General features: G+C 36.3%; 1 protein-coding gene across 10 annotated transcripts in view; it reads left to right on the plus strand.

Annotated features, from left to right (window-relative positions):
- The window catches only part of LOC150101284 (uncharacterized), a 285,858-nt gene that overhangs the window by 59,572 nt on the left and 199,117 nt on the right, over positions 1–27,169 (plus strand). For 9 of the 10 annotated variants that reach the window (XM_090401020.1, XM_090401019.1, XM_090401021.1 and 6 more), the window contains one exon: positions 3,474–3,546. The gene's annotated coding sequence lies outside the window, so the exon portion shown is untranslated. Of the gene's footprint in view, positions 1–3,473; positions 3,556–27,169 lie in introns of all 10 variants that reach the window. The other variant, XM_090401029.1, reaches the window with a different exon arrangement.

Consider the following 27,169-nt stretch of genomic DNA (forward strand, 5'->3'; position numbering starts at 1 on the left):
CCATGATTCTCTGTCTTTTTCTGACTTCTCTTTTAGTTATGACTCTTATTCTTCTATATTCTATTTCACCTTCTAATCTTTTACTGCTTAATCATTTATGATTGGCGTCTTTTTTCATTTTGATTATTTCTTTGATTGTATCATCCCAGATCTTCAGTTTTTTCCTTTTATTGAATTTTTTGGTCTTTCCTAAGCTTTCATTTGCTGCTGCATTTAGTATCTTTTTTTATATTAAGCCATTCTGTTTCTTCATTTTGTTTTATTTTATCTAGATATTGGTTAATTCTTTGTTCATATAGCCATTGTATATTTGTGTCATTTAATAGTCTTGTTTTATAAACAAATGTTTTAAATTTTCTTTCTGTTCTTTTTAGTTGTAGCCATTTAGGTAGTAATCTTAATTTTATTTTAACGAGGAAGTGGTCACTGCTTATTTCATATCTTCTGTGAACTCTAACATCTAATGAAAACTTTGTCTTTTCGTTTAAGATAAAATAATCTAATATTGATTTCCATCCTCTTGCTGCCCAAATATATTTATGTATGTTTTTATGTTTATAAGAAAGAATTCATTATTTTTAGGTTATTATAAACTACAAAGTCGATCAATTTTTTACCATTCCATATATTCCTATATTATTGTTAATTTTCGTGTTTCCAATTCTTGCATTTAAGTCTCCTGCTAAAATTATATAATCATTTTTATTTATTTCATTATATATATTTTGTAGCTGATTATAAAATTCAATATTATCCTGTTCTCTTCCTTCTTCTGTGGGATATAAACCAATTATTGTTAAATAACCTCTATCTGTTTTTATTCTAGCTTGTATTATTCTTTCATTCCATAATTTATAATGTTTTAACTGTTTTGAAAGGGAATTATGAATCCAAATCATGACTCCTGCTTGTACTCTTTGGTCTCTGTCAACTCCACTGTATATCACATTAAAATTTTCAGTTCTCAAGGTTCCTTTTAATTTCTTTTTAAAGTGATTGCTGCTATTTTAAAATTTCTTTCATTTAATATTTGGTCTAATTCTATTTCTTTATATGCTATTCCTCTTACGTTCCAGTTTGCTATATGTATTATATTTTGTCGTTTCCATTTTCGGTTTACCTTTTCTATTCCAGGGTCGTTTTCCATAGATTCAATCTGATTACCTTTTTCTGTCAGCTTAAAGGTAGAATTATGTTTTCCATGTCAGGTGACTAGCCTGACGATGGAATAGTTCAGTGGTAGGACTGCCACCTTAAGGCTTCTGAAGTAGCCTTCTTCCAAATTTAAACCCATAGGAGGAATAGGGTATATTTTAGGGGAAAGAGTAGATTATAGTAGAATAGAGTAGAATTATAGAAGGTTTATAAAGGGGACATAGTTGTAAGGCCAGAAATGGAAAGACCCCCATGGCGCTCGAGTATTCTAATAGCATATGGGTCATAAAATAAAAAGAGTTGGCTGATAAGGCCTTATAGGAAAGATTAAAGTGAGTGGATCTTCCTCAAAGTAGAAGAAGAGGCGAGATCCAGCTAGGGGTCCATGGGAGTGCCACTTCCCTTACAATCAAGATGATTGCCCTGTTGGTCCATGAGTCCTTATTCAGTATATTCAGACAACCCCACCATATACACATATACACACACACATAGATGTATTCACACACACACACAGACATACACGGTGGGCTCCCCTATCTGCTACCCAGGGGATGTGCTCTCTAGGGGTTACAGCCCCCCCCCCCCCAAGAGTGTATATATGACAAGTTAAGTTTTAACGGTGGTTTGGTTTTCTTAGTAGCCTTTCATAGAAAGATAATAAGGCTCAGTACTTTGAAAGAGATAAAAGGAAGGATGAAACTAAATATAACTGCTTTGTGTGACTTTTAGAGAAAACCAACAACTAATATTGTAAGCATTTTCTATTACCCATTAAAATGCTAGTATTTAAGAATTTACAAATCCAGAATTGAACTTTCAATTTCCTTATTAAGAATAAAAAATCGTGTTGTTTTTCATGAGCTTTATGAGAGAAGATAGTCAGGTATGAGAACTTGAGATTTTTATTTGTTGCTTTGGTCAGTTCATTAAGGAAAGTGAGAGCATCAAATTCCTAATATGTACCATGAGATGGGTGGGAGGGAAGGAGTAGGACATCATAATAGTACTACATGAAAAGTTTACATCATTACTAACTTCCTGTTGACACTTTTTCTGCAAAATTAATCTCTTATCTGCCAAGACTCCAATATTATCAGATCTTATATTTTTGTCTTCTAAGGCATTCCTTACTGTATCAATCCACCTATATTCTGGTCTTCTTCTGAGCTCTTTTCCTTGCAATCCTGAAAAAAGTAAAAAATAAAACCTTATTCTAACCTTTCCTCTTTGATTTTCTTTATGGGACCATACAACCCAAGAAATTACTCAGCTCACACATTCTGAATGCTAACTCACATTTTTTCCTAATATCCTCATTTTTAACATGATACTGTGACATGATAAAGAGGTGTCCTCTTTTGCTCAAGGTTATTTTATCTCTGAACAACCAATCTTTGTATAAATCATTTGAAGTGGTGCCATAAGAATGCACAATTCAGTACAGAAGAGAGCAGTTGATGATCCATCACAAATTCATCCCATGCTCCTTTCACCATGTATTATCCATAAATAGTTAGTTGCCATTGTGAAATTAGCAGCAGTAATCCTTCTCCCCCCCCCCCCCCCACATTCTCCTTTAAATCTCTTAAAATGTATGCAGTGGTCATACAGTCCTTCACAATTCAACTTCAAACTCACGGAACAAATTTTCCTTTTCATCTATGCTCATTGCTTCTGCTGTTTTAGTCTCTCTTCTTACGTATTTCTTACAGTGTACAATCAGCTAGTCTTATATTAGCAGATTTCTTTCTCTATATATAGGTTGAAAACATCTCATGAAAACCATCAACAGCTAAACATATACAGCCCAAATATTCCATTCATGGGTCTTCAAATCTAATTTTAACTAGCTTCTCACTCTTTCTCTCCTTCCTTCCTCCTCCCTAACTGTCCATTCACACAGTAGTTCATGGTACTAGATTAACCAACTGCTCATTGAGATTTTTTTTAGAAAAAAAAAATTGATCATCTGTATACAGTTCAGTTTTGAATACTCACCAAAACAGTTTTTTTTTTTTGTCATTCTTTTTGAGCACCTTTCTTCTGTATTTCTTATTTTACACTAATTACAATCCACAGTTCAAGACAAATGGCAGCTATTGTGTTCTATCTTGCTCATTTTCAATCCATTTATAACACTGCTTATTATAGTTTTACCATTTGTTGAATTGCATTAAAAAAAGATAATTGTAATAATTTGACTGGGTGTAAAACAAATCATGCTTGTTTTCAGATTTTTCTGTATATATTGTTTTGTGTATTCCTGATGAATTTTGTTTATAATAATATTTTAATTTTTTTATTTATATTGACAGATCACAACCAAACATGAGAAATGGAATACTAGGAATACACCTGAAGAGAATATATATACTCCTGAGAACTCTGGTGAGTTCAGTACGTTATGTATATATTTGCTGTTAGTGCAGTTCATTTCAGAACTTATAAATAAAAAAATGTTATATCAGTAAATAAATGAATACAAGTGACTAAATACTTAAATGATTAGGTCATCTCATTGATCTAAACTGTAGACTCCAAAAGGAAATAAATAGGGGAGTTCAACTTGCCTGGAGTGCATTCAGAATATTGAAAAGCATTTTTCAATTGCCCCACTCTGTTTAAAAAGGAAGACATTTAACCAGTGTATACTTCCACTCATCACATATGGTTGTGAAACTTGGTCTCTAACAAAAGCACTGGCAAATAAATTAGCAACAACTGGAAGAAAAATGGAGAGGTTGATGCTAGGCATTGCATTAAAAGATAAGAAGCGAAACACCTGGATAAGAAGCCAGACTCGCAACACTGACATCATTCTTCACCATAAGCAACTAAAATGGAAATGGACCTGACATCAATCCAAAAGAGAAGATGAGCGATGGATCACCATATTAATGAACTGGATTCTAAAAGATGGGAAACAAGGCTGAGGACGTCCCAGAAAGCGGAATGATGAATTGTCAAATTTTGTTGGGGAAAATTGGTCAAGCACTGTATCTGTTCATAACCTTTAGTAATAAGTTCAGGTTTACAGCAGAAAAAACTGTGTACATGTCTGTCAAAAGTACACTTTTCACCCAGACCCAGAGTTAATGATGGAAAAAAACTGATCTCATAGCAATGGAAGTTAAGTACTTGAAACTCATTTTTGATAGAACACTTATGTTCCTTTCTCTCTTAGTTTGTTAACTAAGAGAAAAGTTCAGAAGAGTATCCTTCTGAACTTTTTGAACTAATTGAATATCCTTCATACTCTATCCCCAACAAAACGGAGTTGATTTTTCTTGCCATATTTATTGTGCATTTGCTTAATCAAAGGTTGATTAAACAAATTCATTTTGCAAATCAACCAATCAAAATCTTTGTCAAAGCAAATGAACCTGCTCTGTTGCTTCAACAGAAACAATTCTCTTAACAAAAAACAGTCTCTTACTAAACTCCCTATACCACTATTATTCTTTCCTTACATTAGGAAGTTCAGTATTGCATACATCAGACTGCATTAGCCAGTTTGGTATATGTGTTTAGAGATTATGTTGTACTGGATTCCTAGCCACAATTGGAATTATGGGAGAGTGAGACTGCAGCTGCTAAGTCGACTTATATTTTTTTCATGTACTACTTGTCAGTAGACTGCAGACAGTTAACAAGAGCAAAGTTAATCGGTGGCGGTCATCATGGCAAGACGTACTAACAAATAAATTGCATGAAATTAAGCATTGACAGTCTAGTAATATAGAAAAAACAGTAGTGAGGAAGTTATACTTTGCTAGGCTCCTTATAGGTAATTCATCTGACATATTCCTGTCTATGCAGTTCTGATAACGTGACTCAAACATGTGTGAACAATGCAGCACTCACTTTACCGTTTTCCATGTTCTCATGCTGTTGCTTCACTTGAGAAAGGAAGCAGTTTTTATTAATATGGGTGAGCTATACACACCCAGGTAGATGTCAGCCAAATTGCATAAAATTTTTAACTTTTTAAAAATAATTAATTTATACATAGATTTATGACATAGATTTGATCAGTTTTTTTATTATTGTTATATTTGCTTTCTTTTACATGATGCCATTTACTTATTTAGCTTTTATTTTTCTTATTACCTCGTGTACTACTATAACTATTGTAATGGTGCAGTTATGATCTTTTCTGTAACTTGTGTCATCACTAAACCACAAACCAACTACTCTCAAAGACATAAATATTACAAATACACGATGTTGAGTAATTAAGGGATTTAAATAACTATAAGGAGAAGTATTGCATCACAATCAACTTTTGATTGAAAGCTTTCTTTAAGCTTTCCATAACATAAACATAGGCACTTATTTATTAATTTGTGTATGATACATGCACATAATGACTGATGTTCATGTATGTATCATACATGAACAGCAGTCATGAAAGGTCTCTACAGTAATCTTTCAATCAATCGGTCAATATTTATGAAGATCGTGATTCTTATGAGGTATTATGCATCATCTGGTACAACATTCCATTAGCAGCATCTTAATACTCAAGCTAAAGCATCACTCTTTCAAGACCACTAAATGTGATTATTTTTTTACCTTGTAAATTGCTTTCACTTCAATATTTTGGTGCTATCTGTCTTTCTTCCTTCCTGTTCAAGTAAATCAATGGCTGTGGTGACTGCATCATTTAGATGCTTGCTTTTTAGTTTTTTATGTTCAGTATAATGATAGGCTTAGGTGTTAGTGGTTATTCATAAGAATGTTTCAGAACATTATGAACAACACAGAGGAACAAAATAAATAATTTATTGAGTTGATGTTTCACTGGATTTCTAACCTGTATCTTTAGAGCAAAAAAAACCAAAAAAAAAACCCAACTTTGGTAAAACACAAACATGTAGCTTTTGACTAGGTTGTTGTATAGTAAATGCTAGCTGAAAAGGATAGTGTCCTATCTAGATGCCCTCTGGGAGTAAGATTAAAAACAAAGTTAATTCAGAGATCAGATCACAGAAATCAGGTAATAATACTAGAAAATAAAATCAACAAAAAGAAAACCTGGAAGAAGAAGAAAAATATTCGTGGCTAGACAATATAAAATGCTAGACTAAACCCAACACAGAGCTGTTAATCAAAGCCACTGAAGACAGAAGTAAATTTAAAAAGGTGGTCACTGAACTCCATTAGGAAATTAGCACTTAAAGAAGAATTCATAGATGTTGGACTAAATGTACTCTTGCAGATTTTTGGTAAATTAATGCATTATACTTATTACAGTTGGGGAAATGTTTCTCAGCCGATGCTAATTCTAAAAATAGTTTCAAATCTATGAATACTTCTTCCTACTAATATTATGTTTTATTTTGTGTGCCTAATACTACTTGCAGGCCATGTATTTTTGATTATACACTCACTGATGATCTTATGATCTTACAGGAATCAAACCTTGGAGATTCAGTGGCAAACTCTGAAGAAAACATTGATTGATTCTGCCAGAGAGGCATGTGGTGAGGTTATCTGTAAGGATAAAAAAATCAGAACTCCCTGGTGGACACAGGAAGTTAAAGAGGCAGTGAAGGAAAAGAAGAAAGCATACCAAAAGTTCCTGTCAAATAAGTCAGCTTGTGCTCTTAGAGAATATAGAGACAAATGCAAGAATGCTAAACACTGTGTAAAACTAGCTAAACAAAAGTCATGGGAGGACTTTGGCAAGAATATAGAAAATAAATATCAAGAAGGTGGCAAAATATACTGGAGGTTTTTGAAGAAGCTTAAGAATGGAGGAAAGAGTGCTGCAAAAGGAATTAGAGATGATAAAGGTGACATGAAAATGGGAGAAAAAGATATCCTTGAAGTATGGAGTAATTACTTTGAAAAACTGCTAAATGAAACAAGCAGTGATGACAGCACAGTGATAAAAAACACTGACCAGGCATGCAGTCAGGAATACATATCCATACTTGAAGTAGAAAAAGCCATCAAAGGCTTGAAATGTGGAAAGGCAGCAGGAGTAGATGATATTCGACCAGAAATGCTTAAGTATGGTGGTATAAGAGTCTTACAGTGGCTGCACTGCATAGTTCAGAAAGCCTGGACAGAGGGACGAATTCCCGATGACTGGAGTAGAGCTCTTATAGTACCTATATATAAAAAGGGAAATAAAACTGCATGTGAGAATTACAGAGGTATTTCCCTACTGAGTGTTCCTGGCAAGATCTATGCAAGTATACTTGAGAAACGGTTGAGAAGAATTGTGGAAGAAAAGCTTGTGAAGAACAAGCTGGATTCAGGCCAAATAGAGGCTGTCAGGATCAGATCTTCACTTTACGACAAATAGTCGAGAAAGCATGGGAATATAACAAAGATCTGTATTTAAGTTTTGTTGATCTGGAAAAGGCATATGACAAGGTGCCAAGAGAGAAGCTATTCAATACGCTGCAGTTATATGGTGTCAATGGGGCATTATATCAAGCAATACTTAGTCTTTATTTGAGTTGTGAGTCAGCAGTTAGAATTGAAGGAAGTACAGGAAGATGGTTTAATGTTAAATCTGGTGTGAGACAAGGATGTACATTATCCCCTCTGTTATTCATTATCTATATGGATCACATTATGAAGGAATGTGGTATTAAACCTGATATCAAAATTGGAGATGTTAATGTCAGCTCTTTGCTTTATGCGGATGATGTTATACTTCTAAATAAATCCGCTACAAGTCTGCAAGATTCTCTGACTAAATTGAATAGCTGTTGTAATAGATATGGTATGAAGGTCAGCAATAAAAAGACAAAGACAATGAAAATAGGCAGAATCATTGAAAATGTCAACTGTGTTGTGAATGGAGAACCTGTGGAACAAGTAAAACATTTCAGCTACTTAGGCACAATTTTTACTGAAGATGGTAAACTAAATATAGAAATAGACAACAGAATCAGCAAAGCTGGTATCGTGGGAAGTCAATTGAATAAATTCATATGGAATAAGAAAGAAATTAGTCGGAACACTAAATTAGCTGTATACAAGACTGTGTTCAAACCAATTTTAACTTATGGATCTGAGAGCTGGGTCAGAAGTAAAACACTTGACCAAAGACTAGAGACCGCAGATATGAGAGTCCTGAGAAAGATTAGAGGCGTGAACAGATGGCATCAATGACAATATCATATTAAAAATGAGAATATTAGGAAAGAACTTGACATTGTCAGCATCCAGGAATGCGTTAGCAGAGCTAATCTCAGATGGTATGGTCACTTAAATAGAATGGGAGAGGAAAGATTAGCGAAACAAGTGTTCTCTGCCAGGTTGGCAGGAAAACGACCCAGAGGAAGACCAAGATATAGGTGGATTGATACGGTACAAAGTGCCTTAGACGATAGAAATATAAGATCTGATAATGTTGGAGTCTTGACAAGTAACAGACTGATTTGGAGGAAAATTGTAGATAGGAAGTTAGTAATGATGTAATTTTTTCATGTAGTACTGTCATATCCTGTACACCCTTGAGGGTACATTGCAGGAATTTGATGATGATGATGATGAACCCCGTTTTTCATATTAGGTATATGTAAACACACACACTCACACTCTCTCTCTCTCTCTTTCTCTTATTATTACACCTCCAGGGAGTCCAAAAACTCGTTGAGGGAGAGCACATACTCTGCAACTCTGTCTCCACCAACTAAAACTACACTAATGCCATCTACCACCCATCACCACCACTAGTATTTTCACAGAAAAATCACAAACATCCATGCCTATGGTGGGATTTGAACCCACCATGGGCATGAACAGCATTAGCATATCCACTCTACAGCCTTTTGGCTGGAGAGTGGATACGCTAATGTCGTTAGCTAATACGGATATGCTAATAGTTTTGAAAGCATATGGTGTGAGGTAGAAGTGACCAAGACAGGATATTTAGTAGGGTGTTGCTACAAACCAAGGAGCACAGAGGGTGGGGAGCATAAGATGTTTAGGCAGTTGCACTTGGCAAGTGCAAGAAGAATGATTGTTATGGGAGATTTTAACTGCAGTAGTATAAGCTAGGAAGAGGAAAATGCATGTAGTAATTTGGTAATGGAATATCTAGAATTCTTGAGGGACAAATGTCTTAGGCAACATGTAATAGAGGGAATGAGAGGTTCGAGAGTTTTGGATTTGGTCATAGCATCAGAAGAGCTGATAATAAATGAGATGATATCCCCCCCCCCCCCCCAGTTGGAGAGAGTGACCATGTGGTTTTGACTTGGAAGATGAACAGACATGCAGGAGTATCAAAGAAAAGGGAATGCATTATAAGGTGGGTGATTATAATAGTCTTAGATATCAACTTGGGGAAAATCCATGGAGAGAGGAATTGGATGAGTGAGATATCATTAGTGCTTGGGAAATTGTGAAGGAATATTTTTTAGCAGCAATAGTAAGCTGTATTCTATGAGTGAAGAAGGGAACACAATTTGGTGTAAAGTGGATGACAAACAATATGAAACAGGAACTGCAGGTGAAAAAGAGATCATGGAAGAGATATAAGGAGAGGAGTAGAGAGCAGATGCATGAGGAATATAAGACTCAGTCCAGGAGGTGACTAGTAGGGTGAGGAAGGCAAAACTAGAATATGAGATGAGATTGGCATTAAGATCCAAAGAAAATCCTAGGAAATTTTTTAGCTATGTGGTTAGTAGGAGGGAATAGAGTGATTGATGCAGAGGGCATAGTGGAGTTGTTCAATTAACACTTTATTGGAGTTTTGCATCCTGAGGATATAGATTTTAATACTAGAGTCATAGGGCAGGTTCAAGAGGAGAGTGTGTTCCAAATACCGAGTACTCTGGATGGTATTTCACCACGTGTTTTGAGAGAAGGGGCACTCTTGCTTTAGTAATATGATTGCCTTTTATAATAAAGAGACAAGAGCAGTTGATGAGGGAAAGGCATATACTGCCATTTTTTTTGGATTTTGCAAAACCACACGATAAGCTGATAAGTTGCAGCACATGGGTTTAGATGTGGTTTAGAGTTGATTATGCATACATAATCGACTCTGATAAGACCAAGTGTAAAGTCTTGAAGTTTGGGATACATTGATTCTGGATTCAGGATTGGCTGTCTGATAGGTATCAGAGTTGCGTATGGTGGGGAAATATCAAAGAGGCAGAAGGTTACAAGTGGGGTTCCACAGGGCTCAGTGCTGGAACCTGTATTGTTCAACTTTTATATCAATGTCATTGTCAATCGATTGCAAGGAGATATTCAGTTGTTTGTGGATGATGTGAAGCTGGACAGGGTTGTTAGTAATAGTGCAGATGTGGCAGCCCTTCAAGAGGATTTGAATAAACTGGACAGATGGGCAAATGAATGGTGTTGCCGGTTTAATGCAGCAAAATGTAAAGTCTTGAAGTTTGGGATACATCGATTGGAGGAGCTGTACTGGAGGAAGTAGGAGAGACAAGAGATCTGTGGTGGTGATTGGTAGAAACTGAAATTCAGAGAGCATATTGCAAATGTGGTGAAGGTAACCCAGGGAATTGCTGTAATACTGAGAAGGATGCTGACCTGCAGAGATAAAGGAGTTATCATTCCATTGTATAACACCCTGATAAGACCACATTTAGACTATTGTTATCAAATTTCATTCCTTCCCAGGATTTGAAGGGGATAAATTAACTGTGGAAAGGGTACATAGGTGGATAACAAAGATGGTTTCGGGTCTGTACAATGTTATTTATGAGGATTGGCTGAACGAATGTGGATTGCAGAGTTTAGTAGATAGAAATAGGAGAGGGGTGATATGATTGAGATTTTTAAACTGTTGAGAGGTGGTTACAGGGTTGATGCTGAAGAGTTCTTTCGCTTGGTTGAACAGTTGGAAGGATTGATGAGAAGGGGCCATCTCTGGAAGTTATACGAAAGGAAGCTGTGAGCAAGAGGATGAGGAGTTGTTTCTTTGCGTGGTGGAACCATGGAATGCATTGCCTGATAGAGTGGTGAAAGCAAGAATGGTCAATGAGTTCAAGGAGTGGCATGATAAACTTTGTGTTTCCTAGGAATGTCCTCCCAAGATGAGTCTCTTGACTCCATGGAGGCCGGAATAATAATAATTTCTTTAGTTGAATGTTATGTATCACATTGGCTTATTCGATTTGACACATTGTTTCATAACTGTTTGATTCAGTTTGTAATTAGCAGTTCTAGGAAATGTTGGGGATAGCAGTCCAGAGCTAATGTGGATAACATTATAAATTAGATTTCATGTTATGTATAAAGATTGTGTTATTTTCTTTATAAAGAAACACCATGTAAGTACAGAAATTAAGCATTCTGTGAAGGTTATTTCTAACTAGGTTCCAAGCTTCCACCGTCTCCTTTTAAGTAGTCCCCTTGGGCACGTATATGATCCCAGCAGTTTTTCCATGATTCCGTACATCCCTGGCGGTCCTCAAGTATGATTGTGTTGAGTACTCTCCTGAGTTGGAATTTTACCTGGGGGGACAGAAAAATATCATAGAGAGGGGGGGGTCAGGCAAGTAGGGATGGTGTGGAACGACTGTTTGTTTGGAAATCAAGAAATTGTCAATTAGATGCATTTGTGGGCAGATCCATTGATTGGTTCCATACAACAGTCCTACGATCTCAAACATCATGTATGGTTCACTTACAATCTGCAAGGATAATAATGTGATGTAATGTTTTCTGGTGTTGTGCTTGTCATTGGACATCCAGAACACGCATTGTCATAAACAGATGTCCACATGTCCTTGAAGTGTTTGCACCACAATAAAAAAATTTGCTTTGGCTCAGCATTATCACCAAAACTTTAGTATTCAGTGGATTTCTGTAGTAGTTTTTTTGAGGTTGAAGCAAAATTTGCTGCAGATTATTTGCTCCTTAAGAAAATTGCAAAACCACTAAAACTCAACATTATAAAAATCACATAACCCATGAACTCAGCCTCTTAGCTTGCTTGCATACTGATTCACAAAGGGTACTGCTCACCCCCTTATAGCGGAGGAAGGCTACACCACAACCAGTTCACACGTACTATTCAGATTTCTTGAACTTTGTACTTTCTATTTAATTACATTATTTAATAATTTTCTATTTTATTTATTTAATTAATTACATAGTACTTTGCATGTAATTAATTTATAAAATAATTGTTTCATCAAGGTATTGTCTTGAATGAAGTTCTGTTGAAACAAAAAATGCACTTTCAACTAAGCATAATGAAGTAAAATTAACAAAAATTAATTTTGAAATTGCCTTTCCAGGAAGACTCTTTTTACAGTGATTAGAACAATTTCTTTCCATTCACTGGCTTCTCTTCTTTTTTTTATCCTCAATGATTGAAAAAATCATATTACTGTATGGAAGTTTCTCTTAGTTTGTCTTACCATTAACAACACCTATAATTATAATAAAAATATGAGAAATATAAAAATACATGTGTGTAGTCTGAGATAGAACTATCATTTTAAATCGAGCTATTTAAAATTAGAGTTACCTCTGTATACTCTAGGAAACTGTTTCTCCTTCTTTCAGTAGCAGGCTCTGAAACTTTCTAATGTGAGTTAATCTGGTTATGTGTTTTCTTCATTGTGAAAGATTATCACACCTTGTAATGTAGATAATTGATGGTTTGCATTTCTTGTATGTTATTTGTTTCACATCTGTATTTTGGTGAACATGTAAACATGGCATGACTGGCCGCTACCTTTAGTAATTTCAAAGTAATTACTTTATACACCTAAAATATCTGTTTTTTTTTATCTTCTAAATTTATTCATCACTGATTCTTACAATATTTCTTTTTCCATTTACAAGCTTTCACCAGACTAGAACATTTTATCACCTTTTTGATATTTTCTTCTGTATTCTTAGCATTCTCTTCTTACTTTTAACTACTTTTATATGCAGCTTAGCTCTGTGCAATTACCGAATTTCTATAATATATACATTTTAAAGGTTATTTGATCATATATGTAGTATTCGATCAAACTCTTATCTGATGGGCAGCACATATGATAATATATAGGCCATCAAAACATGTTAAATGGATTTTGTGTCATGCTCTGAGAAATTGTCATTCTGTGAAAGAATGAGTATACATAGTCAGGGAAAGTGGGTATGAGAGGAGTGGTTGTATGAAAACTTGGACACGTACACTATGGTTTTGTGATTATTTTGACAGAATGAGAAGGTTAAATATGGAAGGAATAACCTCAAGAATGGTGGGATCACTTTTTTCACACAAGAAAACGATTGCAGCAGTGAAGATTTGGTTAGTGAATCAAGTCATGCAGCTTATTTGAATTAGACAGGTTTTATAAGTGACTTGCAAAGGTGGCAGCCTGGTGGTTAGGTATTCTCCATTTTCCAGCTGGTATTGATGTTGCCCTTCTGTTGGAAAGACTTGTGTTCAAATCTTGTCTGGGCTGCTAAGAAACGTTTATAAGGCTTTTTTTTGTTGACAGTGAGTTATTTGGCACTGTGCCATAATCATCTGGACAGTGATTATGGCATAGTTTTCTTTCCCAGAAGCTTTGGTTTTCCTTTGCAAAACACAAATTGGCCAGATGAATACTGGTCTTATACCCTAGTATAGCACCAGCTGTAATTCCAAACAGCAACATGACACATGTTTACTAATTCCAGAAGAATCAGGAATAAAAGTGATGAATTATTATCATCAGTAAATGAAATTAAGCCAAAAATTATTGGCATTAATTTTACATCTGGCTAACAGAATATGATGTGCCCATCGTATTCTAAGTATATTTCAGTGGAATATGATAGGTATATTGTTTTCAGAGAATAGCAAGGGCAGGGAGTATCGCTAATGATTGCAAGAGGAATTAAATCTGACCAGAGCAGAGATCCTGATGATGTGATGAGTAATAAAGGTAGTCGATTCCAAGCTGTGAGATGGATGTTAAGAGGACAAAAATATACTTGTATGCTGGTACAGGCCAGCATGTAAATATATATTTTGGTCATCTGCAGACGACTGAACTGCAGAGACTGATAAACCTTATGGATGATACGAGTAATGCTATCATTATAGGCAATTTCAACTATAGAGATGTTCTGCTCCTCATAGGGCTTGACAACTTTTGCATTATCTGCGAACAACTGCAAACTAGAGAGAGAGAAGAAAGCATGCAAATGGATTTTGCCTTTAGCAGCATTTGATAGAAGGGGTTCTTGTTGACAAAATATTGTATCTAGTACTAGCATCTGAGAATCTGTATATAAATGAGTTGGCTGTTTTGCTTCTGAATGTGATTATTCTTAACTATCTTAAGCAGCATGTGATGAAATGGACACATGGTGCAGGAATAATGAATCCAGTAGCATCTGAGATTCTCTGTATATATAAGTGAATGACTATTTATACTTGAGTAAGTGATCATGCAGTTTTAATTTGAGAGGTGGCATATAATCTGAGAGTTTTGAAAAAATAATTGGTTTATTGTTATTATCAGACCTTCATATAGTCAAGACTCATTGAGAGAAGCTGCACTTAAAATGCATTTTTCATGCTAAAATGGTCTCTTGCACCAGCCATTCTGGTGCATGGAGAACCAGAGGCCATCCATGAAAGACAGCTTCCATGGATGGCCTCTGGTTCTCTCCATCCATTCCATGTAAAATCTCATCCAAATTAATTCTAGACTAGAAACCACCCTCAGTCAGTCATGACTTTCCAATCTCTTAACATCCTTTTTTAAACTGGGGGACCAAATCTGTGCACAGTAATCCATAGGCAGTATCATCAAAACTTATATGATAGAATCATAACATTCTTTCCTTCTACAGGTCGGTATTCTCCATATCATTCCTATAATCTGTTGTTCTGTCCTCACAATTTTAGCAAAATGTTCCCAAAATTTCAAGCCTCTATCCACCATTGCCTTCAGATCCTTCATCTCTTCCACCTCCTCTAAGATATTGCCAACAATCTTATACTTTGCTACATTGAATTGGAAGCCCCACTTATTTGTAGATTTGTCCAGTCAACTCAAGTCCTCTTGCAAACTACACTATCTGTTCTGCTCCTCATAGTTCTTCATAACTTTTGTATTATATCTGCAAACAACTATGTATAACTATTCAAGAATTTCCCCAGTATTATTTACATCCAAATTAAACAACAGTTCCAAAACACTAGAAATATAAATTAAATCATCTTTAATATATACTTTCCAATATTTCGGCAACGTCATGTTGCCATCTTCATGGGAACTTAAGATAAAGACACGTGCACACAAGTACTACATAACATCAAATTAGAAAGGAAGCGAGGAAGCTACTATTTTCCTAAAGTCCTGATGGTGCTCCCTGGTGGGCTATATTAGGTGTTCTTGGCCTTTGGGCTGAAGTTTTTTTGATATATGTTTCTCAAATTCGGGACAGTCTCATGCATCCAAATTTGTTGAGGTTTGGCATGTTCCTAAGGGCTGAGGCTGATTCCATGAATAGTTTTTTCATATTTGAACTTGCTGCGGTGTATTACTGTGGCTTTTTTCTACCTTATTCTGTGGCAAGTGTCTAGAGCCTGGTCTGCAAGCCCAGAGTGGCTGTACTGGTGAAATCGGATGTAGTCCTTGTGTTCTGAAATTCTGATATTTCCTGTCCTGCCTGTTTGGCCATAGTAGGACATAATGACATAATGGTCAGTTTTGACATCTTATTCACAAATGTCCCCTTCAACGAAACCTTAAAGCTAATCCAAGCTAAATTTCCTCCCGATATTTCAACCCTATTTCAGTTCACAATGAACTCAGGCTATTTCGTTTGGCAGGAAAAATTCTAAAAACAGGTAGAGGGGACAGCCATGGGTTCATCACTCTTCTCACCCTTGACACCAACTTCTTTATGGAGACTTTTGAAGAGAAAGCCTTAAAATCTGCCCCACAAAAACCTACCATATGGCTTCGCTACGTTGATGATGTGTTCTCTATTTGGCCTCATGGGCCGGATACACTCCTCTCCTTCTTAACACACTTAAACAACCAACACCCTAGAACCAAGTTCACCCTGGAAAAAGAGGAAAACAATAGCCTCCCCTTCCTAGACACACTAGTCATCTGCCAACCTGATGGTACCTTGGTTTTCTCAGTTTATAGAAAACCCACCTATACAGGCAGATACATTCACCAACAATCCCCCCCCCCACACACACACACAACAATATGGGGTTATTAAGACATTATTCAACAGGGCTAAACTGATCTGTTCAAATGACAAAGCCCTAACCACTGAACGAAACCACATTCTTAACACTTTCTCAGCCAATGGCTACCCCCCCCCCCCCCCAAAAAAAAAAAAAAAACTAAAACCAGTTATCCACAACCCACCCACCCCCCTTTCCCAAAAAAAGATTACTCTAAATCCATCACCATTCCCTACCTGCGAGGCACCTCAGAAAAAATCAACAAAATCCTAAAAAAACATGACTTGACCTCTTGTCACAGACCATATAGAAAATTAGCATCCCTTATCTGCTCCACTAAAGACCAACCACTTTCCCCTAGACCTACCTGGTGTATACCAGGTCCCTTGCATCTGTAAATTGTCCTACTTTGGCCAAACAGGCAGGACAGCAAATATCAGAATCTTAGAACACAAGGACTACATCTGATTTCACCAGTACAGCCACTCGGGGCTTGCATACCATGCTCTGGATACTCGCCACAGAATAAGGTGGAAGAAAGCCACAGTAATACACTTCAGCAAGTTCAAATATGAAAGACTATTCATGGAATCAGCCTCAATCCTTAGGAACATGCCAAACCTCAACAAATTTGGATGCATGAGACTGCCCCAAATTTGAGAAACATACATCAGAAGAACTTCAGCCCACAGGCCAAGAACACCTGATATAGCCCGCAAGGGGCACCATCAGGACTTTAGGAAAACGGTAGCTTCCTCGCATCGTTTCTCATTTGCTGTTATGTAGTACTTGCGTGCACATGTTTTTATCTTAAGTTCCCATGAAGATGGCAACATGACGTTGCCGAAATATTGGAAAGTATATATTAAAGTTGATTTAATTTATATTTCTTGTGTATGCTGTCAATTCCTTAAGTATTAATTATCATGTTTAACCAGCGATTAAGCCTTTCTACAAGAGTTCCAAAACAGACCCTCAGGGCACACCACTAGTGACTTGCTAATACTTATCAAACAGCTAATCTCCAAACCAATGTACTAATCTACCCTCCAATCCCATCTGTTTCAGTTTAATTACCAGCTTGTCATGTGACAATCTATTTAAGGGCTATGCAAAATCAAAATATACTACTGTGTACGCCTCCTCCTTGTCCAATGCATTTGTTACCTTGTTATTATAAGTGAGCAGATTACTAAAACAGGATCTTCTTCTAGCAAACGCATGCTGTCCATCAAAGATAATGCTGCTGCTGCGCTGTCAATTCAGTTCTGATTCCTGGTCCTCACTAGCCAAGAGGCTAGTGAGGACCAGGTCATTACACTTTGACTACAACTCCAGACAAGCAGGTTGGCTTATAATTACAATTCAATAATCTAAGACATGTTAAATAAGTAAGTTAATGATGTTGTTAAGACCCTGAAACAGTCCCTCACGGCACGTCATATACCATCAAGTAATATAGCCTTATCAACATGAAGTTTACTCATTTCACTCATACACCTCCTGCTCACTCTCCAACAGTGGCTACCCCCCCCCCCTTACTACTGCTCTCAAGTTCTGTATTAAGTTACATTCATGGGGGATGGCATACTTTAATCAACTGCTCCTTAAAGCCTCTACTATATCCTCCTCAATGATTGTCATCTAACATTACCAATAACCAATATCATCCTTCCATAATCATATTCTTCTACTGTCCACATATTGAAAAAACTCCTCAGGATTTCTTTTGCCCTAATTAGCTAATTGCTGCTCAAACTGCACTGCTACACTTACCAAGAGAGACCTTTCTTGCTTATATTTTCTATTCTTCATGCAACTCATTATTGCTAGTCATGTTATGCTGCCTCCAGAATGCTTTTTTTTTTTTTTTTTTTTTTTTCTGCCAGATAGCATGCTTTATCTCTTCAGTGATTCATTTCACACCTACCTTATTTAATCGCCTGACCTTTGGAATACATTAAAATATTGCCTCCATCAAATAGTTCTTGAGTCAGTGACCAAGCAGCATTGATTTCCTCCCCATCTCAATTCTTCATTCCAAATATACCTGTCTCCTGAGTTTGTCATGATCACCAGCTTTATAGTGCCACTATATCCTTTTCTCACAGAAGTCCTGATATGGCTGGCTACCACCCAAGTGATCCACTGGAGGAAGATTTGACATCTCATATACAATAACTTCCTCTTATGAGATAATCAAATTCAAAACCCTTGATTCTTGTGTACCCTTTGTTACTTACTGCCTAAAATAGTTGTCCCTGAAAAAAACTCAAGAAATTCATTCTCTTTGTCCCCAGATGCTGTCATTTCCAATCTGTATTATCTTAATTGAAATCGCCCATAATGATTACCCTTTTTTTATTAGCCAGATCAGATTGCATATACATTTCCTTCTCATTGCCACTATTTGCTCCTTTCATCTCCACATCTGCTACTATCAGCAAACCCCCCCCCCCGTCTGTCTCCACGAAAAACTACAACACACAACATTCTTTTTTCACCATTTCTATTTCTGTCAGAATGTCATCCTCATCTAACCACATCTAACTTATTCCAATTTTTTGGGTGATTGAACTCTTTCAACACTGCAATTTCATTCCCCATATTTCAAATACTGCTGGCATTCATGAACATACACGCCTGCTCATTTCTGGTTCTGTAACAAGTCCTGATAACTCTACTTCTTGGATGTGATCTCTCTCTCTCTGTACCGAATCCCCATTCTTCTAAATGTTGCTGCTGCATCCTGAGCATTTCAGTTCTTTCTTATACATTCACACATCCACTCCTGTAACCATCATACATACTTTCCATGCAATGTCTCCTGTCCACTCTGATTCTCCATCTCTCTGTTTGTCCATCTTGTGTTCTTTTTCTTTCATTCTCATCACTTACACCACTCTCCTGTCCTACTCTCATGTTCTTCCACATCTCGTGCTTCTTTAGATCTAATCACTTCAGTCATTACTCTCTCAGCAACAGTTTCTCCAGCTCACTCGCACTAAATCTATTTAAATTTAGTCTATCTCTTTTATACAGTTCCATCTATCCCTCAAATTTATCTCACACTTTCAGAAAATGAACTTGCTTCTCACACAACTCAGCTAATATACCATTCATTATGTGAAAGTGTAGAGCAGTTAGTAATAATCGACTGAGAAGGCAGCATGATACAATGGCTTGGCATGAAAAGCTATATGGTAAAGAATCAACAATGCATGAAGGTCAAGGGGATAAAGGAAGTTGACTGCATCCCAAGGATCAGGAGAATAAATTGCATGATAATTAAATGGATGAATGAGAATTTGAAGTGCAGAACTGTATAAAATGAATGTTATGAATGCATTCTTGTTGGAAGTTTTTTCACTTTGTTATACAAGAAATTATATTCTTGGTTTAATCCTTTATCTGAGTGTAAGCAAACAAAGTTTGCACTGAAGTATTTTCAGGATTGGGCAACTCGTATATAGAAGCTGATGATTTCATCACTTGCCTTAGTATTCCATAATGCAAAACACATTGCCCAGTCCTGAAAATACTTCAGGCACAAAATTTGTTTGCTTACACTTGGATAAAGGATTAAACCAAGAATATAATTTCTTGGTTTAATCTTTACTTGATAGTATAACCAAATGAAGAAACTTCCAACAACTATCTCTAATCCAGAGTATTTTAATAATAAGGTGTGACACCTTTTGGCAACTCATATATGGAAATATGACTTCTGCATTACTTCAACCTTAGTATCACTTCTGGGTTTGGCTCCCACTGATGAGACCTCAATAAGGTTCGAAACCAGTCTGGGTAGTAACCCTTCCCATAATGTGTAGCATTATACATGTCTGTAAGGATGTGCTTTGCATTATGGCATACTAAGGCAAGTGATGTGAAGTCATTATCCTCTGTATTCGAGTTGCCAGTCCTGAAAATACTTTATCCAAGTGTAAGCATACTTTGTTTGCTTACACACGGATAAAGAATTAAACCAAGATTATAATTTCGTGGTATCTTTAATTTATGAATGCATTCATGAGAGAAAGGTGAAGCCCAAGAGTAAGGGCTTCACCTTTCTAGGAAGAGCGTTGGATGTGGTGAGGAAGGCAGTATCCAGATAATCTTTAGCAAAGCAAAATTCATCATCATCATCAAATTCCTGACATGTACCCTCAAGGGGTGTACAGGATATGATTGTACTACATGAAAAATTTACATCATTACTAACTTCCCATCTACAATTATCCTCCAAATCAGTCTGTTACTTGTCAAGACTCCAATATTATCATTATCAGATCTTATATTTCTATCGTCTAAGGCACATTATACCGTATTACTGTATCAATCCACCTATATCTTGATCTTCCTATGGGTCATTTTCCTGCCAGAGAACACTTATTTTGCTAATCTTTCCTCGCCCATTCTGTTTAAGTAACCATACCACCTGAGCTTAGCTCTGCTAACGAATTCCTGGATGCCGACAATGTCAAGTTCTTTCCTAATATCTTCATTTTTAATGTGATATTGCCATTGATGCCATCTGTTCACGCCTCTAATCTTTCTCAGGACTTTCATATCTGCGGTCTCTAGTCTTTGGTCAAGTGTTTTACTTCTCACCCAGCTCTCAGATCCGTAAGTTAAGACTGGTTTGAACACCGTCTTGTATGGAGCTAATTTAGTGTTCTGACTAATTTCTTTCTTATTCCATATGAATTTATTCAGTCGACTTCCTACCATACCAGCTTTGTTGACTCTGTTGTCTATTTCCATATTTAATTTACCATCTTCAGTAAAAATCGTGCCTAAGTAGCTGAAATGTTTTACTTGTTTCACAGGTTCCCCGTTCACAACACAGTTGATATTATCAACAATTTTACCTATTTTCATTGTCTTTGTCATTTTAATGCTGACCTTCATACCATATCAATTACAAACAGTTATTCAATTTAGTCAGGGAATCTTGCAAACTTGTAGCGGATTTATTTAGTAGTATAACATCGTCTGCATAAAGCAAAGAGCTGACATTAACATCTCCAATTCTGATATCATGTTTAATACCACTTTCCTTCATAATGTAATCCATATTGTTAATGAATAACAGAGGGGATAATGTACATCCTTGTCTCACACCAGATTTAACATTAAACCATCTTCCTATATTTCCTTCAATTCTAACTGCTGACTTACAACTCAAATAAAGACTAAGTATTGCTTGATATAATGCTCCATTGACATCATATAACTGTAGCGTATTGAATGGCTTCTCTCTTGGCACCTTGTCATATGCCTTTTCCAAATCGACAAAACTTAAATACAGATCTCTGTTATATTCCCATGCTTTCTCGACTATTTGTCGTAAAGTGAAGATCTGATCGTGACAGCCTCTATTTGGCCTGAATCCAGCTTGTTTTTCACTAAACTTTTCTTCCACAATTCTTCTCAACTGTTTCTCAAGTATACTTGCATAGATCTTGCCAGGAACACTCAGTAGGGAAATACCTCTGTAATCCTCACATTCAGTTTTATTTTCCTTTTTATATATGGATAGTATTAGAGCTCTACTCCAATCATCAGGAATTCATCCCTCTGTCCACGCTTTCTTAACTATGCAGTGCAGCCACTGTAAGATTTTTATACCACCATACTTAAGCATTTCTTGTCGAGTATCATCTACTCTTGCCTGCCTTTCCACATTTCAAGTCTTTGATGGCTTTTTCTACTTCAGGTATGGATATGTATTCCTGACTGTATGCCTGTTGAGTGTTTTTTACCACTGTGCTATCACTGCTTGTTTCATTTAGCAATTTTTCGAAGTAATTACTCCATACTTCAAGGATATCTTTTTCTCCTGTTTTCATGTCACTTTTATCATCTCTAACTCCTTTTACATCACTCTTTCCTCCATTTCTAAGCTTCTTTAACAACCTCCAGAATATCTTACCACCTTCTTGATATTTATTTTCTATGTTCTTTCCAAAGTCCTTTCATGACTTTTGTTTAGCTAGTTTTCCACAGTGTTTCACTTTCTTACATTTGTCTCTGTATTCTCTAAGAGCAAAAGCTGAATTATTTGCCAGGAACCTTTGATATGATTTCTTGTTTTCCTTCACTGCCTCTTTAACTTTCTGTGTCCACCATGGAGTTCTGATTTTTCTATCCTTGCAGACAACCTCACCACATGCCTCTCTGGCTTTATCAATCAGGGTTTTCTTCAAGGCTTGCCACTGAGTCTCCAAGGTTTGGTTCCTGTTTTCAAATTCTTTCATTTTTTTTCTTCAATAATCTTTGTGTATTTTAGTCTACAGTTCACATCTGAGAGATGCTCAACTTTTATTCGCTTTAAAACTTTTTTACATGTTATTCTTTTCAATATGAAATTCAATTTTATCCTGCTCAAGACTAAATAGTGATCGCTTCCAATTTCAAATCCTTTGTACACTCTGGTGTCCTTCACCAGGGAGAAAACATCAGTATCAACAATAACATAGTCAATGAGACTATTCTTATTCCTTGTCTCTTCTCTCCATGTGAATTTGTGCAGATTTTTATGTTGGAACATGGTGTTAGTAATAACCAGTCCATGTCCTGAGCAGAAATCCAACAGGTATTTGTCATTATTATTGGCTTTGCTCTTTTCTCCAAATTTTCCCAAAATATTTTTGTATGTCTGACAATCATTTCCTATTCTGCTATTTAGATCCCCAACAAAGACCAACTTTTCCTTTTTCATTGTGTCAGTTGCTTTTTCTAAAGCATCAAAAAATTTCTCCACATCTACCTTAGTAGAACCTTCTGTGGGACCATCGCAGAAATAAGTCTCATTGTCCAATTCCCCATTCTAATATTTGTCCACATCACTCTACTTGATATGGCCTGCCATTCAAGAAGATTAGGCTTGTATTTAGTGTTGAATACTATGGCTACTCCTTTTCCTTGATTGTCATTGCCTGAATATAACATTTTGTATTTATTGCTCAGAAAGATGTCACCAGTTTTTGTCATTTTTGTTTCTGTCACCCCTATTATGTTGATCTGGTACTTATCTAATTCCTCAGCTAGCTTCATTTGTTTGCCATTCAGGCTTCTTATGTTGATAGTACCGATCTTTAACCCTGGTGATATTGAGTTGGGGTGTGCTTTCAGATTTGTTCCAGTAGCTGACTTTTCACTGTTCACCCTGGTTCCCTGATGAAAACAACGGGGGCCTTGTTTAACCGGGCGACGGCCCAGCCGGCATGAAATTTTGTCATGTTGTACCATCGTTTTCTATATTGGTTTAAGCCAATAAGAATACAATTTGGTCGGCTAAATCCCAAATTGCCAGCCCATCCTCGTTCGTTCAATATCCAGGTAGATACCCAACAGGGTGATCCATGAGAATTTTATTGTTGTGTGGAGAAAGTTAAAGGGAAAATTACCATGGAATAATAACCTAAGTAAATAAAGCCTTTAGAAAGGTGAGTTCTTGGGCAGTCACTGTAGTAAGATGTGTGTGTGTGTGTGTGTGCGTGCACGTGCACACACACACACACACACACACACATATATATATATATATATATATATATATTGAATATATATCAAATCCCATGCTTGAAGAACCACTGCATACATATACAAATCCCAGGGTGATCCATTTGCTTTCTGGACCTGGATGAAAGGATTGATATGGATTAGTTGGAATATTAAAGCTCTTGATTTTAACTGAGTATTGTGCTTGGATGGGATATTGCAAGAATGCTGAAGGAATGTGTAAGTGAATTAACAGTGTCACAGAACTGGTTATTCAACTTGAATCTCAACATAGGCACATTGCCTACAAGGAGAGCAAGGTATTTTCATTATGCAAAGGTGAAGTTAGAATAGAACCAACCAGTCGTTGTCTCTGGGGTAATAATTAAGGTATTGGATAGGCTTAAATACACTTTGCATATAGAGGTGGGTAGTAGCACCTTGAACCATTGCATAGAAGGCTCCATGGCTTTGTTAAAAGTTGAATAAGGAGAACATGATACTTAAATTGATTTTGTCAAGACAACAGCAGAATCCCATATTAGAAGTTGGTATCCAATCTGAAAGGGATAGGTATGCAAAATAGACTTTTGATATGGATAAAGAATAGCTCATTGAATCAACAACCAGAAGTTTTTGTTGTACAAACTGAAAGAGATATACAAAATAGCCTTTTGAATGAATAGGGTAGCAGCTGAATGACAGGTATCATAATATATGGAGGTGCCAAGTCTAAGTGGAAGAGGATGACTACTGTGATAGCACAGAGTTCTGTACTCTGCATGGTGTTGAAGTTGTGTATTCATGATATTGAGGTTAGTGAAATTGGCATTTCACTTTTCTAAGTTCAGGAACACTATAAAGTATAGAGTCAAAAGGCTTCCATTTTGCATAAATAAGATATGACTATTTTTATGTAACACCTCCGTGCAGTTGATGTGCTCATTATCTTCATTAGATAACAGAGTGATATAAAGAAACCACCATCCAGAAAATAATTGATAATGATCATCATCATTCAGCCAGACTACAATTTGATGTGAAGAGAATTTCCATATCCTACTTTAAAGGAACTTCTGAGCTTAATTGAACAGACTGCATGCCTATCTCCAAATTTTTGGAAGTAATTGCCATAAATTGTTCATAATTTTTTATTATTGATTTATTATTGTTTTAATTGCAACCATACCTAGCCTGTGTAGCTCAGTGGAAGTATGTTCACAACACTAGGCTGCCCAAAGAATGGCGACCTGAATTGAATTATAGTTGCTGACTTGAGTAACTTTTTCTAAGCCTTTTTTTTTTTTTTCAACCTGAATTAGTCATTCTTTGCCGTGATGAAGCAGGTTTTTCCTCCAGGAAACTTGGATTTTTCTTCCCATAAACTCAAGCAAATTGACTGTAGAACCCCCACTATTTTCAGATAGTAATTAGTGTTAGGATTAGGGATCACTAGATGGCGACACTTGTCAACCACCTCTCTTCACCGGTTGCCATGTCTAATTCGTAACAGTTTTGAGCCAGATATCTCTGATTGACTACCAGTAGAGATTAAACTGCTTCCTCAGTCTCCAAAAATTAGATATGCTAATAGATAGCTAATTGTCTTAGTAGTGAAGTTATTAGCAAGTTATTAACAAGTGAAGTTATATACGAGTAGCCCAGTTGTGAAGTGACTTCATGCTCAAACTTTGTTTATTTACACTTGCATAAAAGATGAGACCAAGAATATGAGTACTTGGCATCTTTAATTTATTTTGGTGAAGAACAAGCTGGATTCAGGCCAAATAGAGGCTGTCAGGATCAGATCTTCACTTTACGACAAATAGTCGAGAAAGCATGGGAATATAACAAAGATCTGTATTTAAGTTTTGTCGATTTGGAAAAGGCATATGACAAGCTGCCAAGAGAGAAGCTATTCAATACGCTGCAGTTATATGGTGTCAATGGGGCATTATATCAAGCAATACGTAGTCTTTATTTGAGTTGTGAGTCAGCAGTTAGAATTGAAGGAAGTACAGGAAGATGGTTTAATGTTAAATCTGGTGTGAGACAAGGATGTACATTATCCCCTCTGTTATTCATTATCTATATGGATCACATTATGAAGGAATGTGGTATTAAACCTGATATCAAAATTGGAGATGTTAATGTCAGCTCTTTGCTTTATGCGGATGATGTTATACTTCTAAATAAATCCGCTACAAATCTGCAAGATTCTCTGACTAAATTGAATAGCTGTTGTAATAGATATGGTATGAAGGTCAGCAATAAAAAGACAAAGACAATGAAAATAGGCAGAATCATTGAAAATGTCAACTGTGTTGTGAATGGAGAACCTGTGGAACAAGTAAAACATTTCAGCTACTTAGGCACAATTTTTACTGAAGATGGTAAACTAAATATAGAAATAGACAACAGAATCAGCAAAGCTGGTATCGTGGGAAGTCAATTGAATAAATTCATATGGAATAAGAAAGAAATTAGTCGGAACACTAAATTAGCTGTATACAAGACTGTGTTCAAACCAATTTTAACTTATGGATCTGAGAGCTGGGTCAGAAGTAAAACACTTGACCAAAGACTAGAGACCACAGATATGAGAGTCCTGAGAAAGATTAGAGGCGTGAATAGATGGCATCAATGGCAATATCATATTAAAAACGAGGATATTAGGAAAGAACTTGACATTGTCAGCATCCAGGAATGCGTTAGCAGAGCTAATCTCAGATGGTATGGTCACTTAAATAGAATGGGAGAGGAAAGATTAGCAAAACAAGTGTTCTCTGCCAAGTTGGCAGGAAAACGACCCAGAGGAAGGCCAAGATATAGGTGGATTGATACAGTACAAAGTGCCTTAGACGATAGAAATATAAGATCTGATAATGTTGGAGTCTTGACAAGTAACAGACTGATTTGGAGGAAAATTGTAGATAGGAAGTTAGTAATGATGTAGTTTTTTCATGTAGTACTGTCATATCCTGTACACCCCTTGAGGGTACATGGCAGGAATTTGATGATGATGATGATGATGATGATGACAAGTGAAAAAATTTTCAACATCCATCTCTAATCCAGAGTATTTTAGGAATAAGGTGTGACACTTTTTCACTACTCGTGTATGGAAATATGACTATGCATTACTTCAAACTTAATATCACTTCTGGGTATGACTCCCACTGATAACACCTCAATAAAGGTTGAAACCAGTCCAAGTAGTGGCCCTTCCCATAATGCATAGCATTAAACACATCCATAAGGATATGTGCATTGCATTATGGAATATTAAGGCAATTAATGTCAAGTTATTAGCCTCTATATACAAGTAGCCCAGTTGTGCAGAGACTTCAC

This window comes from Typopeltis vanoorti, chromosome 11 (genome assembly GCF_054136105.1).
Source record: "Typopeltis vanoorti isolate ZY-2024b chromosome 11, IOZ_Tvanoo_1.0, whole genome shotgun sequence".
In the NCBI taxonomy this organism is placed as follows: Eukaryota; Metazoa; Arthropoda; class Arachnida; order Uropygi; family Thelyphonidae; genus Typopeltis; species Typopeltis vanoorti.